Genomic DNA, 13,444 nt, shown 5'->3' on the forward strand with positions numbered 1-13,444 from the left:
GCAGTGTAGATATTCCCATGTTCATAGAGATGGCGGTGTAGATATTTCCATGTTTATAGAGATGGCGGTGTAGATATTTCCATGTTTTTACAGATGACGGTGTAGATATTTCCATGATTATACACATGGCTGTGTAGATATTTCCATGTTTTTACAGATGACGGTGTAGATATTTCCATGTTTTTACAGATGACGGTGTAGTTATTTCCATGTTTATACACATGGGTGTGTAGATATTTCCATGTTTATAGTGATTGCGGTGTAGTTATTTCCATGTTAATAGTCATAGCGGTGTAGATATTTCCATGTTTATAGAGATAGCGATGTAGATATTTACATGTTTATTCAGATAGCTCTGTAGATATTTAAATCTTTATACAGATGGCGGTGTAGATAGTGCCAAGTTTATACAGATGGCGGTGCAGATATTTCCATGTTTATACAGACGGCGGTGTAGATATTTCCATGTTCATACAGTTGGCGGTGTAGTTATTTCCATGTTTTTAGAGATGGCGGTGTAGATATTTCCATGTTTATACAGATGGCGGTGTAGATATTTCCATGTTTATACAGATGGCGGTGTAGATATTTCCATGTTTATAGAGATTGTGGGGTAGATATTTCCATGTTTATACAGATAGCGGTGTAGATATTTGCATGTTTATACAGATAACTGTGTAGATATTTCCATCTTTACACAGATGGCGATGTAGATATTTCCATGTAAATACAGATTGCGGTGTAGTTATTTCCATCTTTATAGAGATGGCAGTGTAGATATTTCCGTGTTTATACAGTTGCTGGTGTAGGTATTTCCATGTTTATAGAGATGGCGGTGTAGTTATTTCCATGTTTATAGAGATGGCAGTGTAGATATTTCCATGTTTATACAGATGGCGGTGTAGATATTTCCATGTTTATACAGATAGCGGTGTAGGTATTTCCATGTTCATACAGATAGCTGTGTAGATATTTCCATCTTTATATAGATGGCGGTGTAGATATTTCCATGTTCATACATATGGCGGTGTAAATATTTCCACCCTTATACAGATGGCGGTGTAGATATTTCCATGTTCATACAGAAGGCGGTGTAGTTATTTCCATCTTTATAGAGATGGCGGTGTAGATATTTCCGTGTTTATATAGCTGGTGGTGTAGGTATTTCCATGTTTATAGAGATGGCGGTGTAGATATTTCCATGTTTATACAGATGGCGGTGTAGATATTTCCATCTTTATACAGATGGCGGTGTAAATATTTCCATGTTCATACAGATGGCAGTGTAGATATTTCCATGTTTATACAGATAGCTGTGTAGATATTTAAATCTTTATACAGATGGCGGTGTAGTTAGTGCCATGTTTATACAGATGGCAGTGTAGATATTTCCATGTTTATACAGATGGCGGTGTAGATATTTCCATGTACATACAGATAGCGGTGTAGTTATTTCCATGTTTTTAGGGATGGCGGTGTAGATATTTCCATGTTTATGCAGATGGCGGTGTAGATATTTCCATGTTTATTGAGATTGTGGTGTAGATATTTCCATGTTTATACAGATAGCGGTGTAGATATTTCCATGTTTATACAGATAGCTGTGTAGATATTTCCATCTTTACACAGATGGCGGTGTAGATATTTCCATGTTCATACAGTTGGCGGTGTAGTTATTTCCATGTTTTTATAGATGGCGGTGCAGATATTTCCATGTTTATACAGATGGCAGTGTAGATATTTCCATGCTTATACAGAAGGCGGTGTAGATATTTCCATGTTTATAGAGATGGCGGTGTGGCTATTTCCATGTTTATACAGATGGCGGTGTAGATATTTCCATCTTTATACAGATGGCGGTGTAAATAATTCCATGTTCATACAGATGGCGGTGTAGATAATTCCATGTTTATAGAGATGGCGGTGTAGTTATTTCCATGTTTATTCAGATAGTGGTGTGGATATTTCCATGTTTATACACATGTCGGTGTAGATATTTCCATGTTAATACAGAAGGCAGTGTAGATATTTCCATGTTTATAGAGATGGCGGGGTAGATATATCCATGTTTACACATATGGCGGTGTAGATATTTCCGTCTTTATACAGATGGCAGTGTAGATATTTCCATTTTCATACAGATGGCGGTGTGGATATTTCCATGTTCATAGACATGGCGGTGTAGATACTTTGATTTTAATACAGATAGCGGTGTAGATATTTCCATTTTTATACAGATAGCTGTGTAGATATTTCCATGTATATAGAGATGGCGGTGTAGAGATTTCCATGTTTATACAGATGGCGGTGTGGATATTTCCATGTTTATAGAGATTGTGGTGAAGATATTTCCATGTTTATAGAGATTGTGGTGTAGATATTTCCATGTTTATACAGATAGCTGTGTAAATATTTCCATCTTTATACAGATGGCGGTGTAGATATTTCCATGCTCAGATGGCGGTGTAGATATTTCCATGTTTATAGAGATGGCGGTGTAGATATTTCCATGTTTATACAGATGGCAGTGTAGATATTTCCATGTTTATAGAGACAGCGGTGTAGGTATTTCCATGTTCATACAGATAGCTGTGTAGATATTTCCATCTTTATACAGATGGCGGTGTAGATATTTCCATCCTTATACAGATGGCGGTGTAGATATTTCCATGGTTATACAGAAAGCGGTGTAGATATTTCCATGTTTATAGAGATGGCGGTGTAGATATTTCCACCTTGATAGAGATAGCTGTGTAGTTATTTCCATGTTAGTACGCATAACGGTGTAGATATTTCCATGTTTGTAGAGATAGAGGTGTACATATTTCCTTGCTTATACAGATATCGGTGTATATATTTCCATCTTTATAGAGATAGCGGTGTAGACATTTCCACGTTTATACAGATAGCGGTGTAGATATTTCCATGTTAATACAGATGGTGGTGTAGATATTTCCATCCTGATACAGATAGCGGTGTAGATATTTCCATGTTTATACAGATGGCGGTGTAGATATTTCCCTCTTTATACAGATGTCGGTGTAAATATTTCCATGTTCACACAGATGGCAGTGTAGATATTTCCATGTTTATGGAGATGGAGGTGTAGTTATTTCCATGTTTGTACAGATAGCGGTGTAGATATATCCATGTTTATACACATGGCTGTGTAGATATTTCCATGTTTATACCTATGGCGGTGTAGATATTTCCATATTTTTACAGATGGCGGTGTAGATATTTCCATGTTTATAGAGATAGCGATGTAGTTATTTCCATGTTAATAGGCATAGCGGTGTAGATATTTCCATGTCTATAGAGATAGCGATGTAGATATTTCCATGTTTATACAGATAGCGGTGTAGATATTTCAATGTGTATACAGATAGCTGTGTAGATATTTAAATCTTTATTCAGATTGCGGTGTAGATAGTGCCATGTTTATACAGATGGCAGTGGAGATATTTCCATGTTCATACAGATGGCGGTGTAGTTATTTCCATGTTTTTAGAGATGGCGGTGTAGATATTTCCATGTTTATACAGATGGCGGTGTAGATATTTCCATGTTTGTAGAGATTGTGGTGCAGATATTTCCATGTTTATACAGATAGCGGTGTAGATATTTCAATGTTTATACAGATAGCGATTTAGACGTTTCCACGTTTAAATAGATAGCGGTGTAGATATTTGCATGTTCAGACAGATGGTGGTGTAGATATTTCCATGTGTATACAGATGGCAGTGCAGATATTTCCATGTTTATAGAGATAGTGGTGAAGATATTTCCATGTTTATAAAGATAGCGGTGTAGATATTTCCATGTTTACAGATAGCTGTGTAGATATTCCCATCTTTATATAGATGGCGGTGTAGCTAGTTTCATGTTCATACAGGTGGTGGTGTAGATATTTCCATGCTTATACAGAAGGCAGTGTAGATATTTCCATGTTTATAGAGATGGCGTTGTAGATATTTCCACCTTGATAGAGATAGCTGTGTAGTTATTTCCATGTTAATATGCATAACGGTGTAGATATTTCCATGTTTATAGAGATAGAGGTGTAGATATTTCCTTGTTTATACAGATATCAGAGTAGATATTTCCATGTTTATAGAGATAGCGGTGTAGACATTTCCACGTTTATACAGAAAGCGGTGTAGATATTTCCATGTTAATACCGATGGTGGTGTAGATATTTCCATCCTGATACAGATAGCAGTGTAGATATTTCCATGTTTATACAGATGGCGGTGTAGATATTTCCATCTTTATACAGATGGCGGTGTAAATATTTCCATGTTCATACAGATGGCAGTGTAGATATTTCCATGTTTATACAGATAGCTGTGTAGATATTTAAATCTTTATACAGATGGCGGTGAAGTTAGTGCCATGTTTATACAGATGGCAGTGTAGATATTTCCATGTTTATACCTATGGCGGTGTAGATATTTCCATGTACATACAGATAGCGGTGTAGTTATTTCCATGTTTTTAGAGATGGCGGTGTAGATATTTCCATGTTTATGCAGATGGCGGTGTAGATATTTCCATGTTTATTGAGATTGTGGTGTAGATATTTCCATGTTTATACAGATAGCGGGGTAGATATTTCCATGTTTATACAGATGGCTGTGTAGATATTTCCATCTTTACACAGATGGCGGTGTAGATATTTCCATGTTCATACAGTTGGCGGTGTAGTTATTTCCATGTTTTTAGAGATGGCGGTGCAGATATTTCCATGTTTATACAGATGGCAGTGTAGATATTTCCATGCTTATACAGAAGGCGGTGTAGATATTTCCATGTTTATAGAGATGGCGGTGTGGCTATTTCCATGTTTATACAGATGGCGGTGTAGATATTTCCATCTTTATACAGATGGCGGTGTAAATATTTCCATGTTCATACAGATGGCGGTGTAGATAATTCCATGTTTATAGAGATGGCGGTGTAGTTATTTCCATGTTTATTCAGATAGTGGTGTGGATATTTCCATGTTTATACACATGTCGGTGTAGATATTTCCATGTTAATACAGAAGGCAGTGTAGATATTTCCATGTTTATAGAGATGGCGGGGTAGATATATCCATGTTTACACATATGGCGGTGTAGATATTTCCATCTTTATACAGATGGCAGTGTAGATATTTCCATTTTCATACAGATGGCGGTGTGGATATTTCCATGTTCATAGACATGGCGGTGTAGATATTTCGATTTTAATACAGATAGCGGTGTAGATATTTCCATTTTTATACAGATAGCTGTGTAGATATTTCCATGTATATAGAGATGGCGGTGTAGAGATTTCCATGTTCATACAGATGGTGGTGTAGATATTTCTATGTTTATAGAGATGGCGGTGTAGATATTTCCATGTTTATAGAGATGGCGGAGTAGATATTTCCATGTTTTTAGAGACGGCGGTGTAGATATTTCCATGTTTATACAGGTAGCGGGGTAGATATTTCCATGTTTATAGAGATGGCGGTGTAGATATTTCCATGTTTATGCAGATGGTGGTGTAGATATTTCCATGTTTATACACATGGCCGTGTAGATATTTCCTTGTTTATACAGATGGCCGTGTAGATATATCCATGTTTATACAGATAGATGTGTAGATATTTCAATCTTTATACAGATGGCTGTGTAGATATTTCCATGTTTATACAGATGGCAGTGTAGATATTTCCATGTTTATACAGATGGCGGTGTAGATATTTCCATGTTTATAGAGATGGCGGTGTAGATATTTCCACCTTCATAGAGATAGCTGTGTAGTTATTTCCATGTTAGTACGCATAACGGTGTAGATATTTCCATGTTTCTAGAGATAGAGGTGTAGATATTTCCATGTTTATACAGATAGCTGTGTAGATATTTAAATCTTTATACAGATGGCGGTGTAGATATTTCCATCCTTATACAGATGGCGGTGTAGATATTTCCATGTTCATACAGATGGCGGTGTAGTTATTTCCATCTTTATAGAGATCGCGGTGTAGATATTTCCATGTTTATACCGATAGCGGTGTAGGTACTTCCATGTTCATACAGATAGCTGTGTAGATATTTCTATATACAGATGGCGGTGTAGATATTTCCATGTTCATACAGATGGCGATGTAGATATTTCCATCTTTATACAGATGGTGTAGATATTTCCATGTTTATACAGATGGCGGTGTAGATATTTCCATGTTTATACAGATAGCGGTGTAGGTATTTCCATGTTCATACAGATAGCTGTGTATATATTTCTATCTTTATACAGATGGCGGTGTAGATATTTGCATGTTCGTACAGATGGCAATGTATATATTTCCATCCTTATACAGATGGCGGTGTAGATATTTCCATGTTCATACAGATGGCGGTGTAGTTATTTCCATCTTTATAGAGATCGCGGTGTAGATATTTCCGTGTTTATACAGCTGGTGGTGTACGTATTTCCATGACTATAGAGATCGCGGTGTCGATATTTCCGTGTTTATACAGCTTGTGGTGTAGGTATTTCCATGACTATAGAGATGGCGGTGTAGATATTTCCATGTTTATACAGATAGTGGTGTAGATACTACCATGTTTATACAGATGGCTGTGTAGATATTTCCATGTTCATACAGATGGCGGTGTTGATATTTCCATGTTTATAGAGATGGCGGTGTAGACATTTCCGTGTATATACAGCTGGTGGTGTAGGTATTTCCACGTTTATAGAGATGGCGGTGTAGTTATTTACATGTTCATACAGATGGTGGTGTAGATATTTGCATCCTTGTACAGATAGCGGTGTAGATATTTCCATGTTTATACAGACGGCGGTGAAGACTTTTCCATCTTTCTACAGATGGCAGTGTAGATATTTCCATGTTCATACAGATGGCGGTGTAGATATTTCCATGTTTATAGAGATGGCGGTGTAGATATTTCCATGTTTTTACAGATGACGGAGTAGATATTTCCATGATTATACACATGGCTTTGTAGATATTTCCATGTTTTTACAGATGACGGTGTAGATATTTCCATGTTTTTACAGTTGACGGTGTAGTTATTTCCATGTTTATACACATGGCTGTGTAGATATTTCCATGTTTATAGTGATAGCGGTGTAGTTATTTCCATGTTAATAGTCATAGCGGTGTAGATATTTCCATGTCTATAGAGATAGCGATGTAGATATTTCCATGTTTATACAGATAGCGGTGTAGATATTTCCATGTTTATTCAGATAGCTCTGTAGATATTTAAATCTTTATACAGATGGCGGTGTAGATAGTGCCATGTTTATACAGATGGCGGTGCAGATATTTCCATGTTTATACAGACGGCGGTGTAGATATTTCCATGTTCATACAGTTGGCGGTGTAGTTATTTCCATGTTTTTAGAGATGGCGGTGTAGATATTTCCATGTTTATACAGATGGCGGTGTAGATATTTCCATGTTTATACAGATGGCGGTGTAGATATTTCCATGTTTATAGAGATTGTGGGGTAGATATTTCCATGTTTATACAGATAGCGGTGTAGATATTTGCATGTATATACAGATAAATGTGTAGATATTTCCATCTTTACACAGATGGCGATGTAGATACTTCCATGTTCATACAGATGGCGGTGTAGTTATTTCCATCTTTATAGAGATGGCAGTGTAGATATTTCCGTGTTTATACAGCTGGTGGTGTAGGTATTTCCATGTTTATAGAGATGGCGGTGTAGTTATTTGCATGTTTATAGAGATGGCAGTGTAGATATTTCCATATTTATACAGATGGCGTTGTAGATATTTCCATGTTTATACAGATAGCGGTGTAGGTATTTCCATGTTCATACAGATAGCTGTGTAGATATTTCCATCTTTATATTGATGGCGGTGTAGATATTTCCATGTTCATACATATGGCGGTGTAGATATTTCCACCCTTATACAGATGGCGGTGTAGATATTTCCATGTTCATACAGAAGGCGGTGTAGTTATTTCCATCTTTATAGAGTTGGCGGTGTAGATATTTCCGTGTTTATATAGCTGGTTGTGTAGGTATTTCCATGTTTATAGAGATGGCGGTGTAGATATTTCCATGTTTATACAGATTGTGGTGTAGATACTTCCATGTTTATACAGATGTCTGTGTAGATATTTCCATGTTCATACAGATGGCTGTGTAGATATTTCCATGTTCATACAGATGGCGGTGTAGATATTTCCATGTTTATAGAGATACCGGTGTTGCTATTTCCATGTTAATAGGCATAGCGGTGTAGATATTTCCATGTTTATAGAGACAGAGGTGTAGATATTTCCTTGTTTATACAGATAGTGGTGTAGATATTTCCATGTTTACAGAGATAGCGGTGTAGACACTTCCACGTTTATACAGACAACAGTGTAGATATTTACCTGTTCAAACAGATGGTGGTGTAGATATTTCCATCCTTATACTGATAGCGGTGTAGATATTTCCATGTTTATACAAATAGCGGTGTAGATATTTCCATGTTGATACAGATAGCGGTGTAGGTATTTCCATGTTCATACAGATAGCTGTGTAGATATTTCTATCTTTATACAGATGGCGGTGTAGATATTTCCATGTTCATTCAGATGGCGGAGTAGATAATTCCATCCTTATGCATATGGCGGTGTATGTATTTCCATGTTCATACAGATGGCGGTGTAGTTATTTCCATCTTTATAGAGATCGCGGTGTAGATATTTCCGTGTTTATACAGCTGGTGGTGTAGGTATTTCCATGTCTATAGAGATGGCGGTGTAGATATTTCCATATTTATACAGATAGTGGTGTAGATATTTCCATGTTTATACACGTGGCTGTGTAGATATTTCCATGTTTATACAGATGGCGGTGTAGATATTTCCATGTTTATAGAGATAGCGGTGTAGTTATTTCAATGTTAATGGGCATAGCGGTGTAGATATTTCCATGTCTATAGATATAGCGATGTAGATATTTCCATGTTTATACAGATAGCGGTGTAGATATTTCCATGTTTGTACAGATAGCTGTGTAGATATTTAAATATACAGATGGCGGTGTAGATTGTGCCATGTTTATACAGATGGCGGTGCAGATATTTCCATGTTTATACAGATGGCGGTGTAGATATTTCCATCTTTATACAGATGGCTGTGTAGATATTTCCATGTTCATACAGATGGCGGTGTAGATATTTCCATGTTTATAGTGATGGCGGTGTAGATATTTCCATGTTTTTACAGATGACAGTGTAGATGTTTCCATGTTTATACACATGGCTGTGTAGATATTTCCATGTTCATACAGATGGCAGTGTAGATATTTCCATGTTCTTACTGATGGCGGTTTAGGTATTTCGATGTTTATAGAGTTAGCGGTGTAGTTATTTCCATGTTAATAGGCATAGCGGTGTAGATATTTCCATGTCTATAGATATAGCGATATAGATATTTCCATGTTTATACAGATAGCGGTGTAGATATTTCCATGTTTATTCAGATAGCTGTGTAGATATTTAAATCTTTATACAGATGTCGGTGTAGATAGTGCCGTGTTTATGCAGATGGTGGTGTAGATATTTCCATGTTTATACAGATGGCGGTGTAGATATTTCCATTTTAAACAGATGGCTGTGCAGATATTTCCATGTGTTTAGAGATGGCGGTGTAGATATTTCCTTGTTTATACAGATGGCCGTGTAGATATTTCCATGTTTGTATGGATTGTGGTGTAGATATTTCCATATTTATACAGATAGCGGTGTAGGTATTTCCATGTTTATACAGCTAGCGGTGTAGATATTTCCATTTTAAACAGATGGCTGTGCAGATATTTCCATGTACATACAGATGGCTGTGTAGATATTTCCATGCTTATAGAGATGGCGGTGTAGATATTTCCATGTTTATACAGATGGCGGTGTAGATATTTCCATGTTTATACAGATAGCGGTGTAGGTATTTCCATGTTCATACACATAGCTGTGTAGATATTTCCATCTTTATACAGATGGCGGTGTAGATATTTCCATGTTCATACAGATGGTGGTGTTGATATTTCCATCCTTATACAGATGGCGGTGTAGATATTTCCATGTTCATACAGATGGCGGTGTAGATATTTCCATGTTCATACAGATGGTGGTGTTGATATTTCCGTCCTTATACAGATGGCGGTGTAGATATTTCCATGTTCATACAGATGGCGGTGTAGATATTTCCATGTTTATAGAGATGGCGGTGTAGATATTTCCATGTTTATACAGATGGCGGTGTAGATATTTCCATCTTTATACAGTTGGCGGTGTAAATATTTCCATGTTCATACAGATGGCGGTGTAGATAATTCCATGTTTATAGAGATGGCGGTGTAGTTATTTCCATGTTTATTCAGATAGCGGTGTAGATATTTCCATGTTTATACACATGTTGGTGTAGATATTTCCATGCTTATACAGAAGGCGGTGTAGATATTTCCATGCTTATAAAGATCGCAGGGTAGATATTTCCATGTTTACACAGATGGCGGTGTAGATATTTCCATCTTTGTACAGATGGCCGTGTAGATATTTCCATGTTAATACAGATGGCGGTGTAGATATTTCCATGTTCATATACATGGCGGTATACATATTTCAATGCTAATACAGATAGCGGTGTAGATATTTCCATGTTTATACAGATAGCTGTGTAGATATTTCCATGTTTATAGAGATGGCGGTGTAGAGATTTCCATGTTCATACAGATGGCGGTGTAGATAATTCCATGTTTATAGAGATGGCGGTGTGGATATTTCCATGTTTATACAGATAGCGGGGTAGATATTTCCTTGTTTATAGAGATGGCGGTGTGGATATTTCCATGTTTATGCAGATGGTGGTGTAGATATTTCCATGTTTATATAGATGGCGGTGTAGATATTTCCTTGTTTATGCAGATGACGGTGTAGATATATCCATATTTATACAGATAGCTGTGTAGATATTTCCATCTTTATACAGATGGCGGTGTAGATATTTCCATGTCTATACAGATGGCAGTGTAGTTATTTCTATGTTTATACAGATGGCGGTGTAGATATTTCCATGTTTTTAGAGATGGCAGTGTAGATATTTCCACCTTTGTGGAGATAGCTGTTTAGTTATTTCCATGTTAGAACGCATAACGGTGTAGATATTTCCATGTTTATAGAGATAGAGGTGTAGATATTTCCTTGCTTATACATATATCGGTGTAGATATTTCCATGTTTATAGAGATAGCGGTGTAGACATTTCCACGTTTATACAGATAGCGGTGTAGATATTTCCATGTTAATACAGATGGTGGTGTAGATATTTCAATCCTGATAGAGATAGCGGTGTATATATTTCCATGTTTATACAGAAGGCAGTGTGGATATTTCCATCTTTATACAGATGGCGGTGGAAATATTTTCATGTTCATACAGATGGCAGTGTAGATATTTCCATGTTTATAGAGAAGGAGGTGTAGACATTTCCATGTTTATACAGATAGCGGTGTAGAAATTTCCATGTTTATACACATGGCTGTGTAGATATTTCCATGTTTATACAGATGGCGGTGTAGATATTTCCATGTTCATACAGATGGCGGTGTAGATATTTCCATGTTTATAGAGATAGTGGTGTAGATATTTCCATGTTAATAGAGATAGCGATGTAGATATTTCCATGTTTATACAGATAGTGGTGTAGATATTTCCATGTTTATACAGATAGCTGTGTAGATATTTAAATCTTTAAACAGATGGCGGTGTAGATAGTGCCATGTTTATACCGATGGCAGGGTAGATATTTCCATGTTCATACAGATGGCTGTGTACATATTTCAATGTTCATACAGATGGCGGTGTAGATATTTCCATCCTTATACAGATGGCGGTGTAGATATTTCCATGTTCATACAGATGGCGGTGTAGTTATTTCCATCTTTATAGAGATCGCGGTGTAGATATTTCCGTGTTTATACAGCTGGTGATGTAGGTATTTCCATGTGTATAGAGATGGCGGTGTAGATATTTCCATGTTTATACAGATAGTGGAGTAGATATTTCCATGTTTATACACATGGCTGTGAAGATATTTCCACGTTTATACAGGTGGCGGTGTAGATATTTCCATGTTCATACAGATGGCGGTGTAGATATTTCCATGATTATACAGATTGCGGTGTAGATATTTCCATGTTTATACAGATGGCGGTGTAGATATTTCCATGTTCATACAGATGGCGTTGTAGATATTTCCATCCTTATACACATGGCGGTGTAGATATTTCCATGTTCATACAGATGGCGGTGTAGTTATTTCCATCTTTATACAGATCGCGGTGTAGATATTTCCGTGTTTATACAGCTGGTGGTGTAGTTATTTCCATGTCTATAGAGATGGCGGTGTAGATATTTCCATGTTTATACAGATAGTGGAGTAGATACTTCCATGTTTATACACATGGCTGTGTAGATATTTGCATGTTTATACAGATGGCGGTGTAGATATTTCCATGTTCATACAGATGGCGGTGTAGATATTTCCATGTTTATACAGATGGCGGTGTAGATATTTCCATGTTCATACAGATGTCGGTGTAGATATTTCCATGTTTATAGAGACAGAGGTGTAGATATTTCCTTGTTTATACTGATAGTGGTGTAGATATTTCCATGTTTACAGAGATAGCGGTGTAGACATTTCCACGTTTATACAGACAGCGGTGTAGATATTTACATGTTCATGCAGACGGTGGTGTAGATATTTCCATCCTTATACTGTTATCGGTGTAGATATTTCCATGTTTATACAGACGGCGGTGATGACGTTTCCATCTTGATACAGATAGCAGTGCAGATATTTCCATGTTCATACAGATGGCCGTGTAGATATTTCCATGTTTATACAGATGGCTGTGTAGAAATTTCCATCTTTATACAGATGGCGGTGTAGATATTTCCATGTTTATACAGATGGCGGTGTAGATATTTCCATGTTTATACAGATGGCGGTGTAGATATTTCCATGTTTATACACATGGCTGTGTGGATATTTCCATGTTTATACAGATGGCGGTGTAGATATTTGCATGTTCATACAGATGGCGGTGTATATATTTTCATTCTTATACAGATGGCGGTGTAGATATTTCCATGTTCATTCAGATGGCGGTGTAGTTATTTCCATCTTTATAGAGATCGCGGTGTAGATATTTCCGTGTTTATAAAGCTGGTGGTGTAGGTATTTCCATGACTAAAGAGATCGCGGTGTCGTTATTTCCGTGTTTATACAGCTTGTGGTGTAGGTATTTCCATGACTATAGAGATGGTGGTGTAGATATTTCCATGTTTATACAGATAGTGGAGTAGATACTACCATGTTTATACAGATGGCTGTGTAGATATTTCCATGTTC

This window comes from Gorilla gorilla, chromosome 10 (genome assembly GCF_029281585.2).
Source record: "Gorilla gorilla gorilla isolate KB3781 chromosome 10, NHGRI_mGorGor1-v2.1_pri, whole genome shotgun sequence".
NCBI classification, from domain to species: domain Eukaryota; kingdom Metazoa; phylum Chordata; class Mammalia; order Primates; family Hominidae; genus Gorilla; species Gorilla gorilla.